Here is a 14658-nt window from a genome sequence, read left to right on the forward strand (position 1 = left end):
TACTGGTGGGAGCCATGGTCCCTCTGAGGAGTGCAGTCAGAGCCAAGTCCTCGGCACCACGGGTGGCTCTGCTGGACGGGGGGGGGGGGGGGGGGAAATATTGGAAGAGCAATAGTGGTAGGGGATTCAATAGTGAGTCCAGAAATAGGAGAATAGAGCAGATAAATGCATAGCTGGAAGGATGGTGCAGGAGGGAGGGCTTTAGATTCCTGAGGCATTGGAACTGTTTTAGGGGGAGGTGCGACCTGTACAAGCCGGATGGGTTGCACCTCAACAGAGCTGGGACCAGTATCCTCGCGGGGGGGTTTGCTAGTGCTGTTGGGGTGGGGGGGGGGGGCGGTGGTTAAAGTAGCTTGGCAGGGGGATGGGAACCTAAGAATAGAGTCAGGGAGGGAAGAAAAACTGGAATTGGAAAACAAAAACATAGGAAGTAAATTGGAAGGACAGAGGAATCAAGGGCTCGATAGTAGTCAACAAGGAAGTTTGCCTGTACTAAATGGTATATACTTCAATGCAAGGAGTATAGCGAAAAGGCAGATGAGCTGAGGGCACAGGTAGATACTTGGGACTATGATATTATAGCTATTACAGAAACGTGTCTGAAAGAGGGGCAGGTATGGCAGCTCAACATTCCTGGTTACAGGATTTTCAGATGGGATAGAGAGGGAGGTAAAAAGGGAGTGGGGGGGGTTCGCAGTATTGATTAAAGAAACTATTACAGCTGTGAGGAGGGATGATATGTTGGAGGGATCATCAAACGAGGCCATATGGGTCGAATTGAAAAACAAAAAAGGGGCGATCACCCAGTGAGGGAGATAGAAGAGCAAATATGTAGACAAATTTCTGAAGTGCAAAAACTATAGGGCAGTAATAGTAGGGGATTTCAACTACCCCAATATTAACTGGGATAAAATTAGTGTGAAGGGTATCGAGGGTGTGAAATTCCTAAAATACATCCAGGAGAACTTTTTTAGCCAGTATGTAGCAAGCCCAGCAAGGTTCGGGACTTAGTTTTAGAGAATGAAGCTGGACAGGTAGACTGCGTATCAGTGGGGGAGCATTTTGGTGCTAGTGACCATAATTCAGTTAGATTTAAGGTAGTTATGGAAAAGGACAAGGATAGACCAGGAATAAAAATTCTAAATTGGGGAAAAGCAAATTTTGCTAAGCTCAGAGGGGATTTAGCCATAGTGAACTGGAAACAGCTACTTGAAGGTAAATCAGTGTCAGATCAGTGGGAGGCATTCAAGGAGGAGATCCGGAGGGTTCAAACCAAATATGTGCCCTTAAAGAAAAAAGGTGGGACGAACAAATCTAGAGCCCCCTGGATGTCTAGGGACATAGAGTAAGATAAAGAAAAAAAGGGAGACATATGACAGATACCGAGAGCTAAATACTCCAGAATCTTTAGAGGAGTACAGAAAGTGCAGGGGTGCAATTAAAAAGGATATTAGGAAAGCAAAGAGAGAGCATGAAAAATTCTTGGCAAGTAAAATCAAGGAAAACCCAAAGATGTTTTACAAATATATTAAGAGTAAGAGGATAACTAAAGAAAGGGTAGGGCCTATTGGAGATCATGAGGGTAATCTGTGTGTGGCGGCGGGAGCCATCAGTAGGGTTCTGAATGAATACTTTGTGTCTGTTTTCACAAAGGAGAGGGGCGAAGCCGACATTGCTATCAGGGAGGAGGAGTGTGAAATATTAGATGAAATAAACATAGTGAGAGAGAAAGTATTGAGGGGTTTAGCAGCTTTAAAAGTGGATAAATCCCCAGGCCCGGATGAAATGTATCCCAGGATGTTGAGCGAAGCAAAAGAGGAAATAGAGGCCCTGACTATCATTTTCCAATCCTCTCTGGCTTCAGGTGTGGTGCTGGAGGACTGCTAATGTGGTACCCTTGTTTAAAAAGGGAGAAAAGGATAGACTGAATAATTACAGGCCAGTCAGCCTAACCTCGGTGGTGGGAAAATTATTAGAAAGAATTCTCAAGGACAGGATAAATCTTCATTTAGAAAGACACGGATTAATCAAGGATAGTCAGCACGGATTTATTAAAGGAAGGTCATGTCTGACAAACTTGATTGAATTTTTTGAGGAGGTAACAAGAAGGGTAGATGAGGGTAGTGCGTTTGATGTAGTGTATATGGACTTAAGCAAGACTTTTGATAAGGTTCCACATGGCAGACTGGTCACGAAGTTAAAAGCCCATGGGATCCAGGGTAAAGTGTCAAGTTGGATTCAAAACTGGCTCGGAGGCAGGAAGCAGAGGGTAATAGTTGATGGTTGTTTTTGTGACTGGAAGGAAGGCTGTTTCCAGTGGGGTTCTGCAGGGCTCAGTACTGGGTCCCTTGCCTTTTGTGGTATATATCAATGATCTGGACTTGAATATAGGGGGTATGATTAAGAAGTTTGCAGATGATACTAAAATTGGCTGTGTGGTTGATACTGAAGAGGGAAGCTGTAGACTGCAGGAAGATATCAATAAATTGGTCAGGTGGACAGAACAGTGGCAAATGGAATTCAATCCGGAGAAGTGTGAGGTAATGCATTTGGGGAGGGCTAACAAGGAAAGGGAATACACATTAAATGGTAGGACACTGAGTAGTGTAGAGGAACAAAGGGACCTTGGAGTGTATGTCCACAAATCGCTGAAGGTAGCAGGCCAGGTAGATAAGGTGGTTAAGAAGGCATACGGAATGCTTGCCTTTATTAGCCGTGGCATAGAATACAAGAACGGGGGGGGGGTGTTATGCTTCAACTGTATAAAACACTAGTTAGGCCTCAGCTAGAGTACTGTGTGCAGTTCTGGTCAACACATTACAGGAAAGATGTGAAATAACAACAGAAAATGCTGGAAAAACTCAGCAGGTCAGGCAACCTCCGTGGAGAGAAATTTGAGTTGACATTTTGGGTCGAACCCTTCTTCAAAACTGGAAAGAAAAGAAAATAGATCGAAGGCAGGGCTGCGATCAGACAAAAGAAGTGAAAGAGACAAAAGAAGTGAAAAAAAGGTGAAACAGCGATTTACTTGTACTTCTTGCAATCTAGTATACTGTATTCGCTGCTCATGATGCGGTCACCTCTACATTGGGGAGACCAAACGCAGATTGGGTGACCGCTTTGCGGAACACCTCCGTTCAGTCCGTAAGGGTGACCCCGAGCTTCCGGTTGCCTGTCATTTTAATTCACCGCTCCATTCCCACTCGGACCTCACCGTCCTTGGCCTCTTGTATTGTTCCACGGAAGCTCAACGTAAACTCGAGGAACAGCACCTCATCTTCCGATTAGGCACTTTGCAGCCTTCCGGACTCAATATCGAGTTCAACAATTTCAGATCATAACCTCTACCCCCATTAATGTTTTACCTGTAATTTTTCCACTCCTTTCCCCCCCACTTTCCTTTTGTTTCACACACCCACCTGGCAGCTATCTCTTGCCCTGCCAGTACACTTCACACCTAATCTCAGCCTATTACCATCTCGTCTGGCTTCGAACACCTTTTATTGTCTCTTCTACTACTTTTGTCTCTTTCACTTCTTTTGTCCGATCGCAGCCCTGCCTTCGATCTATTTTCTTTTCTTTCCAGTTTTGAAGAAGGGTTCGACCCGAAATGTCAACTCAAATTTCTCTCCACAGATGTTGCCTGACCTGCTGAGTTTTTCCAGCATTTTCTGTTGTTATTTCGGATTTCCAACATCTGCAGTATTTTGCTATCGTACAGGAAAGATGTGATTGCACTAGAGAGGGTACAGAGGAGATTTACAAGGATGTTGCTGGGAATAGAGAATCTTAGCTATGAGGAAAGACTGGATAGGCTGGGTTTGTTTTCCTTGGAACAGAGGAGGCTGAGGGGAGACATTATTGAGGTGTATAAAATTATGAGGGGCCTAGATAAAGTTGATAGAAAGGTCAAAAACCAGGGGGCACAGATTTAAAGTAATTGGTGGAAGATTTAGTGGGGATTTGAGGGGAAATTTCTTCACCCAGAGGATTGTGGGGGTCTGGAACTCACTGCCTGAAAGGGTGGTAGAGGCAGAAACCCTAACCACATTTAAAAAGTACTTGGATGTGCACTTGGGATGCTGTAACCTGCAGGGCTACGGACCAAGAGCTGGGAAGTGGGATTAGGCTGGATAGCTCTTTGTTGGCCGCCGCGGACACGATGGGCCGAAATGGCCTCCTTCCGTGCTGTAACTTTCTACGATTCTATGATTAAACAGTGAGGAGGACATCAACAGTTTGGTGAAATGGGTAGACACATGGCAGATGAAATTTAATGCAGAGAGGTGTGAAGTGATGTATTTTGGTAGGAAGAATTAAGAGACAATACATAAACAGTGGTGCAATTTTAAAGGGGGTGCATGAACAGAGAGACCCCGTGTGTATGTACACAAATCTTTGAAGTGACAGGATAAGTTGAGAGGGTTGTTAAGAAAGCAGACAGAATCCTGACCTTTTATAAATAGAGGCAGAGAGTACAAAAACAAGGAAATTATGCTAAACCTTTACAAATCACTGGTTAGGCCTCATTCGGAGTGTTGTGGCCAATTCTGGGCACCACACTTTGGGAAGGATGTCAAGGTGTTGGAGAGGGTGCAGAGGAAATTTACTGGAATGGTGCCAGGGATGAGGGGCTTCAGTTATGTGGAGAGACTTGAGAAGCTGGGATTTTTCTCTTTAGAGCAGAGAAGGCTAAGGGGAGATTTAGTAGAGATCTTCAAAATTATGAGGGGCTTTGATAGAGTAAATAGGGAAAAACTGTTTCCACTGGCAGGAGGGTCAGTAATCACAGGTCAGAGATTTAAGGTCATTGGCAAAAGAACCAGAGGGGGAGATGAGGATAATATTTTTTTACGCAGCGAGTTGTTATGATCTGAAATGGGTGGTGGAAGCCTATTCAACAGTAATTTTCAAAAGGGAATAGGATAGATACTTGAAAAGGAAAAAACATTACATGGCTATGGGGAAAGAGCAGGGAAGTAGGACAAATTGGATAGCTGTTTCAAGAGCTGGCACAGACACGATGGGCTTAATGGCCTCCTTCTGTGCTGTATGATTCTATGATCCTCTTCAAAATATTGCTAGATGCTCAGACCCTATCCCAGTGCTGCCAGACTCTGAACCCTCATCCAGTACTCTCTCATCCCACTGCTACCCTCAATTACGATAAGGCAGTTTCCCTGGTAATACCACTGGACATATCAGCTCTGTTCTTATAGAACCACTGACTCACCGTGAGCAATGCACCCACAGGAGCTAGATCTATATGTAGACTTATGTATAATGTACAGTTGCTGTAAGTGTCACTTATTTTTGGTTGAACTATTCCTGTTGCACTTTGATGACTGACTCAAAATAAAACAGCAGAAAATCAGAACTGAAGAGGCAGAGAACATTGGTATAAAAAGTAAGGGAAGCAGCTAGAAAACAGCCAGTGAGAAGCAACTAATAAAAACATCCTTTCTGAATGCCTAATAAGGAGAACCTACTAATGAAAGAAAGGAGATACAAACACTCATCACTGAAAACATTTTTTTTTACAGTAACTGAACCTTCTAATTTCCAAAATAATTAAATTTTTAATCTGTTTCATTTCCTGTATTTTTTCAGTCCTGACGAAGGGTTTCGACCTGAAACGTTGACTCTATTTCTCTCTCCACGGATGTTGCCTGGCCTGCTGAGTTTTTCCAGCATTTTCTGTTAATTAAATTTAAAGTTGTGTTTTGTGTCTTTGGAAACTTTGATGTTTTTACTTGAACTCAAAGCTGTGATTCTGCTGCAGGCAGATCCTACAGCCTGAGCAAATGCAGAGCAGTGCGCACAATTTCCCGAGATGCATCAGCACCATTTTGGGAAAAATGTTTCTCTCTCCCTCTAATATTACATGTTTTGTTTGTTTTTCAAATCCATTTCAAAAGCTAGGGGCAAATTTCAAAAAGTCTATTAAATAAAAGTTTCTGTTTTTATTAAATGGAGATGCCGTGTATGTATCTGAGACCCATTTCAAACATGTACTGCTTCTAACTTGCAGCAGCTTTTGTTTATGTTTGAATTCCAATTACTGTAGATTTTTGCACTGACATAATATTTCTCAAGGGAAAGTCAAATTGTACCTGCATAACAGTATTTTAGTTTTGATATAGTATCTTTGTATACAACAGTATTTCAGTTTGTGTAGGTACAAACTGGGTGATTTTTAAATAAAACTTTTTTTTTTACTTAAAGTGTGTCAAGATGAGAGAGAGACAGACAGACAGCGAGGGAGTAGCTATTGGAGAAACAGATTTAACCATGATATTGTAAAATACATATTCTGTTATTTTTGAGGGGATTCATGGAAGACAAAATGTAATTTTTAAAACTTTGCAGTGAAGCAGAGCAGACTAATTATATTGCCTGGGTTTATTTATATAGAGGGGTTACCTTTGAGAAGCTAATTACATCACCTACGTTATTAAATTGTAAACATTCTAATTAATTAATTACAGCTATGTATGCAGTTAATAATTACAGTAGTAATTGGTTTTTTTTGCTTAAGACTTGCTTTAGACCAGGAGCTGGGCAGTCTGGGATAGTGGTGTGGGGTGCCTCTTGGCCTGTAACAGTCCAAGGCAGGTCAGCCCAGATTCTCTTTCACTCTCCTCTCCCTTGATGCTGCCAGACTCTGACTTCCCCCTCAGTGGTTTTGGACTCTGGCTTCCCACCACCCTCTCTATTGGTACCCCAGGATACCCCTTTCCAGTGCTTCTGGACCCTGGTATCCCATTCTCTCGTCCTCACAGGCTCAAACAACACTTGAGTGTTCCAAGCCTGTGGAACTTCCCAAACCCTAGAACCTCATTCCCTGTGCTCCCCAATGCTTAAATAACCCCCAGTACTGCTAGAACCTGGACCCCAATGCTTGCAGACTCCAGGAACACTCTTCCCAGTGCTTCCAGACCCAGAGACTTACCGCCTCATCAGTGCTCCCAAACCCAGCTAACACCCAGTATTAAAAGACCCCAAGAACCTCTTCCCTGAGTACTTAAGGACCCTGATGCATTCTTCATTGAATGCTCCAAAGTCATGGGACTGTAAACCCCAACCCTCAATGTTGCCAATACAAAAACAAAATACTGCGGCTACTGGAAATCTGAAATAAAAACAGAAAATGCTGGAAATACTCAGCAGGTCAGGCAGCATTTGTAGAGAGAGAAACGGAGTTAACGTTTTGGGTCGATGGTCTTTCTTCAGGAGTTCTGACCTGAAACGTTAACGCTGCTTCTCTCTCCACAGATGCTGCCTGACGTGCTGAATATTTCCAGCATTTTCTGTTTTTACCTCCGTGTTGCCAGACTGACACTGACTAATGTAGCCAGACCATAGGCCCACTGACCCATTCTGACCGTGGGATTATCCTTAGTTTGTCAGCTGTTCTGCCAAAACAAACTGCCCCCTCTTAAAGCTGAGCAGAACCACCACAAGCTGTGCCACCAATGTGCTCCTGCTGAAATCCGAATACTGCTGCTCTTAACACCATTGGCAAACCTCTCGTCCTCACTGCTGCCTGCTACACTTGGGCTCATTTGTTTCATACGTAGTCATTAGATACTGACCGTTGCATAAGAACATAAGAATTAGGAGCAGGCGTAGGCCATACGGCCCTTCGAGTCTGCTCCGATATTCAATAAAATCATGGCTGATCTTCGACCTCAACTCCACTTTCCCGCTTGATTCCCATATCCCTTGATTCCCTTAGAGTCCAAAAATCTATCTCTCAGCCTTGAATATATTCAATGACTCAGCATCCACAGCCCTTTCGTGTAGAGAATTCCAAAGATTCACAACTCAGTGAAGAAATTCTTCCTCATCTCAGCCTTAAATGGCCGACCCGTTATCCTGAGATTGTGCCCTCCAGTTTGAGGCTCTCCAGCCAGGTGAAACAACCTCTTAACACCTACTCTGTCAATCCCCCTCAAAATCTTATGTTTCAATGAGATCACCTCTCATTCTTCTAAACTCCAGAGAGTATAGAACCAATCTACTCCATCTCTCCTCATAGGATAACCCTCTCATCCCAGGAATTAATCTAGTGAACCTCCGTTGCACCACCTCTAAGGCAAGTATATCCTTCCCTAAATAAGGAGACCAAAACTGTGCACAGTACTCCAGGTGTGGTCTTGCCAAAGCCCTGTACAATTGTAGCAAGACTTCCTTACTCTTGTACTCCAACCCCCTTGCAATAAAGGCCAACATGCCATTTGTCTTGCTTGCTGTACCTGCATGCTAGCTTTCTTTATTTCCTTTACGAGGACACCTAAATCTCTCTGTTGCCTGTTCCCACGCCATATAATTGCCATCCTTGAAAAGCTAACCAAAACCTGATACTGTCCTTTAAAAACAGCACTGAGTGTAAGCTTCATGATATATGGAGTTGTTCAAATGAAAGTACTGCAGAATATTACATGACTTAATCTGCAAGCATATCAACCTTCCATTATTTATATTGCGTGGGAAAATCCTGAAGTACACAAAATGTAGCTTTCTGCTGTGGTGGATTTTACATTTCTGAAAAGGGGTGTGGGTGCTGAAGGTGTGAACTTATTGATGATTTCGGGACGTGCTTCATTGGAAAATTTATCTGGTGCACTGTCCTACACTTTGGAATAATTCTGCCTTTCAAACCTTAAAAACCTATCTTGGAAAGGTTATAAATGTTTTAAATAGAAAATAAAACAATTATACCAACTTCAATACAACTTTAGAGACTACTGGAGAAGGTTGAAGGCTATGGAATGAGCAAACTAGATTAAAAATTGTTTAGAATGGAGAAAACAGCAGGAATGAAGGATAGATTTTCAGAATAGTTGGAAATGGGTAATGGTGTCGCTCAGGGCTCAGTTCTGCGGCCACTTCTGATATCAGTGTTGGTTAAAAATAACAGTAATTATACTCTGAAGACCTTGGAATACTGTGTGCAGATTTGGGAGTTACGCACTGCAGGGAGGATACAGTATTGAGGTTTTCAAAGTGTGTACCACGCAGATGCATGAGGATGCTTGAAAAGTTGGGTCTTTTTCAATAGAACAACGCAGATTCCGGGGGTGATATGAAGTATTTAAATTTTACAATTATGGGTCAGAGTAGATGGAAGCAAATTGTTTCCAATAGTTGGGGGCCATTGGTACAAAATTAAATGTAGAACATTTAGAACAGATGGCAGGAGAAACTTCTTCACACAGCGTTGTGAGGCTGTGAAATTCACTTCCAGGGTGACTGGTTGAGGCAGAAACTCCGTTAACCTTCAAGATTAGATTGGATAGGTGGATGAAGGAAGAGAGGTTAAAGGGATCTGGGAATAGAGGGCATGTGCTTCACGCAGGATGTCCTCATACAAACGTGGGAGCCCTATCCCTTTTCACAGTCAGCGTTTGGCTTTAGATACCTTAGTGTACATGTTGCACAGAAACTCGACACAATTAAGATTAATATTTTCCTTAGCTTCATTAATGTATTTTATGCCACTTGTCAAAGTACCAGTCTGACAATTCAGTGATGGGTTAGTTGCATCTCCCAAGTTCCTCTCGGTGGACAGGAGACTGCAAATATGGGGAAGAAAATGTGCCAGTGTTTGTTTTGCAGTATGGTGACTCAACTCCTGTTCCGCTGGATCACTGGAATGCTGTTAAATGGGCCCATGACTGCCCGACAGGCTGGAGTGATTAAACTAGTTGTGAAGTGCAGGAGGAGTGAGTAAGCCACTGTATCATGTCTCTTACTGTCTGGTTGCTGTCAGGTTATTGAGTGGCATTAGCAAAGGCCTGGAGCAAACCACAAACTTCCTTGTGCAAGTACTGATGCATGATGTAGACAGGAAGTTACAAAACTGAAAATCGTTTTGGAGATGGAGGAATATGCACATTTTTAACAATTACATAATAGTTTCTGATATATTAAAAAAATTCTTCATGCAGGTTCAAGAGTTTCATGAAGAAAATATTTGAAATTCCAGGCTGATTTGCGAAAGCCTACAATGTAGAATTGCTACGTAGCAATGCACTGTAACTGCTGTCAGAACTGTAATTTAATCTTTTCCTTTAAGCAATTCCATAAAAGCATGTTGTACAGTCGTGTTATTTGCAACAATGAGAAGCAGCAGTCAGATTTTTTCCCCTTGTTTCAATATGTTACAACTATAAAAATTAAATCATCGGACTTGTGAAATATGAATCTTTGAATTCTGTTGGGGAAATTGGTGGCTAAAGTGCAATAAACACAGATAGACCTAAACATTGAGGCAAAGAATGCAATGTAATGTCCCAATAGAACACTTATATTGAAAAACACTGCACAATGTTGTTCAATGTACCCTCAGTACCAGGTGTTTTTAAACTCAGCACCATCAATATGACCTCTGAGATGTATTTTTTGCTATTATTTTGTAACTTACTCAGGGTATTTTAATGAAGATAAAATCGATACAATATCCAAGTCTGCAGATAATAAAGTAGGCACAGCAAATAATTGCTAACAGCGGAACAAGAATCTAAAGCGTTTTCAAGAGTTGAAGCTTTCAAAATTATGAAGGGAATGGACAAAATCTATCATTCTGGTACAAGAGTTCAATAATAGGGATAATAGGTTCAAATTTAGGAAATTCGGCAAAACCTTGTCCACCCAAAAGGTGATAAAGGTGTGGAATAGTTGGGACCAGGAGGTGTTACGACCTTGAAGAGTACAAATAGGTTTCTGGAGAGGAAAGGGATTGAGGGATATAGTGAGGAAGTAATTACTTGGTTTGTTATCCAGAATAAAGGAATAAGCTTGTTGGGATCCATGACCATTCCTGTTCTTAATAAGTACAGTATTGTTACTCTTAATCACTCTTGTACCTTGCTTTAAAAAAAAAAATTACAATATATACAGTGCAGGTGGGTTTTTTGGTATTTTTTTATGCTGGTAGACACCTGGCAGACATGAGCCTGGGCTCTGTGTATAATTAATGTGCAATGTCCTCACCGAAGGATTTAAAAATTGTGTTACTGCTGTGTGCTTAAGAAATAATTTTTAGTAGTTAATTGCTGAGTTACTTTTGATTTTTTTTACTAATTAATCCGATTCCCACAACTGATGAATAAGAATGAGTTGTATTTAAATCATGTGCTTCTGCGGTGGGTGTGGGATGGGGGGAAATAAATCAGAGCAAAGAAATGTTTTAGAAGATACGGCAAAATCAGCTAAATAGCAGTTAGGAAGTTCATTCCGTGTATCCTCTGCCATCATCATCATTTTAGCATTCTAATGGTAAGCTTGAAACATAGAAACATAGAAGATAGGAGCAGGAGTAGACTATTTGGCCCTTCGAGCCTGCTCCACCATTCAATGCGATCATGGCTGATCATCCAAATTCAGCAGCCGGTCCCTGCTTTCTCCCCATACCCCTTGATCCCTTTAGCCTTAAGAAATATATCCAACTCCTTCTTGAATATATTTAATGAATTGGCCTCTACTGCCTTCTGTGGTAGAGAATTCCACAGGTTCACCACTCTCTGGGTGAAGAAATTCCTCCTCATTTCTGTCCGAAATGGCCTACCCCTTATCCTTAGACTGTGACCCCTAGTTCTGGACTCCCCGACCATCGGGAACATCCTTCCTGCATCTAGTCTGTCCAGTCCTGTCAGAATTTTATAAGTTTCAATGAGATCCCCTCTCATTCTTCTGAACTCCAGCGAGTACCAGCCCAATTGTCCCAATCTCTCATACGTCATTCCTGCCATCCCAGATATCAGCCTGGTGAATCTTCGCTGAACTCCTTCCATGGCAAGAATATCCTTCCTCAGATAAGGCGACCAAAACTGCACACAATACTCGAGATGTGGTCTCACCAAGGCCCTGTATAACTGCAGCAAGACATCCTTGTTCTTGTACTCAAACCCTCTCGCTACGAAGGCCAACATACCATTTGCCTTCTTAACCGCCTGCTGCACCTGCATGCTTACTTCAGCGACTGGTGCACAAGGACACCCAGGCTTCGTTGCACTCCCCCTTCTCCCAATCTATTGCCATCAGATAATCTGCCTTCCTGTTTTTGCCACCAAAGTGGATAACCCCACATTTATCCACGTTATATTGCATCTGCCATGCTTCTGCCCAATCACCCAACCTGTCCAAATCATCCTGTAGTTTCTCTGCATCCTCCTCACAGCACACACGCCCACCCAGCTTTGTGTCGTCTGCCAATTTGGAGATATTACATCTAGTTCCCTTGTCTAGATCATTAATCTATATTGTGAATAGCTGGGGTCCACTAGTCACTGCCTGCCACTCGGAAAAAGACCCGTTTATTCCAACTCTTTGCTTTCTGTCTGCCAACCAGTTCTCTATCCAAGTCAATACCTTGCCCCAATCCCATGTGCCTTAACTTTACACTCTAATCTCTTATGCGGGACCTTATCGAAAGCCTTCTGAAAGTCCAAATACACCACATCCACTGGTTCTCCCTTATCTATTTTACTAGTTACATCCTCAATAAATGATACAGATGGATGGCAAATTGATCTCCAAGTTTGCAGACGACACAAAGCTGGGTGGGCGTGTGTGCTGTGAGGAGGATGCCGAGAAACTCCAGTATGATTTGGACAGGTTGGGTGATTGGGCAGATGTATGGCAGATGCAGTATAATATGGATAAATGCGAGGTTATCCACTTTGGTGGCAAAAACAGGAAGGCAGATTATTATCTGAACGGCAATAGATTGGGAGAAGGGGAAGTACAACGAGACCTGGGTGTCCTTGTGCACCAGTCGCTGAAGTAAGCATGCAGGTGCAGCAGGCGGTTAAGAAGACAAATGGTATGTTGGCCTTCATAGCGAGAGGGTTCGAGTACAGGAACAAGGATGTCTTGCTGCAGTTGTACAGGGCCTTGGTGAGACCACACCTTGAATATTGTGTGTAGTTTTGGTCGCCTTATCTGAGGAAGGATGTTCTTGCCATGGAGGGAGTGCAGCGAAGATTCACCAGACTGATACCTGGGATGGCAGGAATGACGTATGAGGAGAGATTGGGTCGATTGGGCTTATACTCGCTGGAGTTTAGAAGAATGAGAGGGGATCTCATTGAAACTTATAAAATTCTAGCAGGACTAGACAGACTAGATGCAGGAAGGATGTTCCCGATGGCGGGGGAGTCCAGAACCAGGGGTCGCAGTCTAAAGATAAGGGGTAAGCCATTTAGGACAGAGATGAGGAATTTCTTTACCCAGAGAGTGGTGAACCTGTGGAATTCTCCAGCACAGAAGGCAGTTGAGGCCAATTCATTAAATATATTCAAGAAGGAGTTAGATATATTTCTTAAGGCTAAAGGGATATGGGGAGAAGGCAGGGACACGGTACTGGATTTGGATGATCAGCCATGATTTCATTGAATGGCGGAGCAGGCTCGAGGGGCCAAATGGCCTACTCCTGCTCCTATCTTCTATGTTTCTGTGATCCCTGTCACTAATTAGTTTTTGTGCAGTGTTGCCTGTCGACTATTAGTACTGAACTTAGGCATTTGTATAAGTTATAAAAGTTTCATGTGCTTTCTCTGATGCTGTACATTTATAACTAAACCTTTTCAATATTTTAATGTCAGAGTTTTGTTGAAGGATTGAATGCATTTGTTAACTTAAAGTGCTAACAAATTTTTAATTTTTGGTATGAGATTTTGCTCTAACATATATTGAGGCAAATCTTCCTGAAAAAATTAGGGAAAGTTCATGACGCACGCCGTTATTAATGTGCAAATCGGCCAGCAAGTTCAGGGGGAGAAGGGCTACTTCATGAGTTGCGAATCTTCAGAACTTGCTGGTTGTCATTTGTGACTTTGATGAGAGCCGTTTCAGTAATGTGGCAGGGGCGCAAACCTGATTGGAGGGATTCAAACATGGTGTGGTGGGAAAGATGGGCACAGATTTGGGAGGCAACAACACCTTCAAGAATTTTGGAGAGGAAAGGGTGGTTGGAGATGGGGGCGGTAGTTTGTAAGGACGGAGGGGTCAAGGGTCGGTTTTTTGACGAGGGGGTGATGACGGCAGATTTGAGGGAGAGGGGGACAGTACCCGAGGAGAGAGAACTGTTAACAATGTCAGCTAACAGCACGAGTACCCTTTTTACGATGGCATTGCATTATCAATTATCACAAACAAACCTGTCCGGCCTGGAAAGAGAGCAATTTAAGTTGTTGAATCTCATTCCTACAGGTTGGAAATTGTTAGAAATTTTTTTAAATTTGAAATTTTTACATTTTTTTCTTTCTTCTCTGTCTCTTTTTCTCTCTCTCAAACCAATCTTTCTTTCCCTATCTTTATTTCTCTCTCTACCTGATTTGACTATAAATCACCCTAAGTCCTTCTCAGTTTCTCTTGTTTCTTTCTTAATCCTTAAATCAAATTTGGTTAAGGAGCTAAACTGTTGGTCCTGCCGTTCACCAAAGTCTCAGATGCCCCATTGTCCTTGCCATGCTGTTGTCAACTCGCATTTCCAGCAAATTACGGCGCAAATTATATTCGAGCTGAATGGTGCAGGAAAAAGTCTAACTCGTGACGCACATGCGAGATGCCCCACTCCAGCGAGATCTGGCCCATTGAAATGCTCATACGTGTTTGACAGAATTTTACGTGTAACTGTGCTGGTTTTCCAAA

At 42.6% G+C, this 14658-nt stretch overlaps 1 protein-coding gene across 2 annotated transcripts in view; it reads left to right on the forward strand.

The window, feature by feature from the left end:
- The window catches only part of rngtt (RNA guanylyltransferase and 5'-phosphatase), a 440634-nt gene that overhangs the window by 147784 nt on the left and 278192 nt on the right, over positions 1-14658 (forward strand). The gene's annotated exons all lie outside the window — the stretch shown is intronic.

The sequence above is a fragment of the Somniosus microcephalus genome, chromosome 9, assembly GCF_052327205.1.
Source record: "Somniosus microcephalus isolate GS21.2 chromosome 9, FLI_Smic_1.0, whole genome shotgun sequence".
NCBI classification, from domain to species: domain Eukaryota; kingdom Metazoa; phylum Chordata; class Chondrichthyes; order Squaliformes; family Somniosidae; genus Somniosus; species Somniosus microcephalus.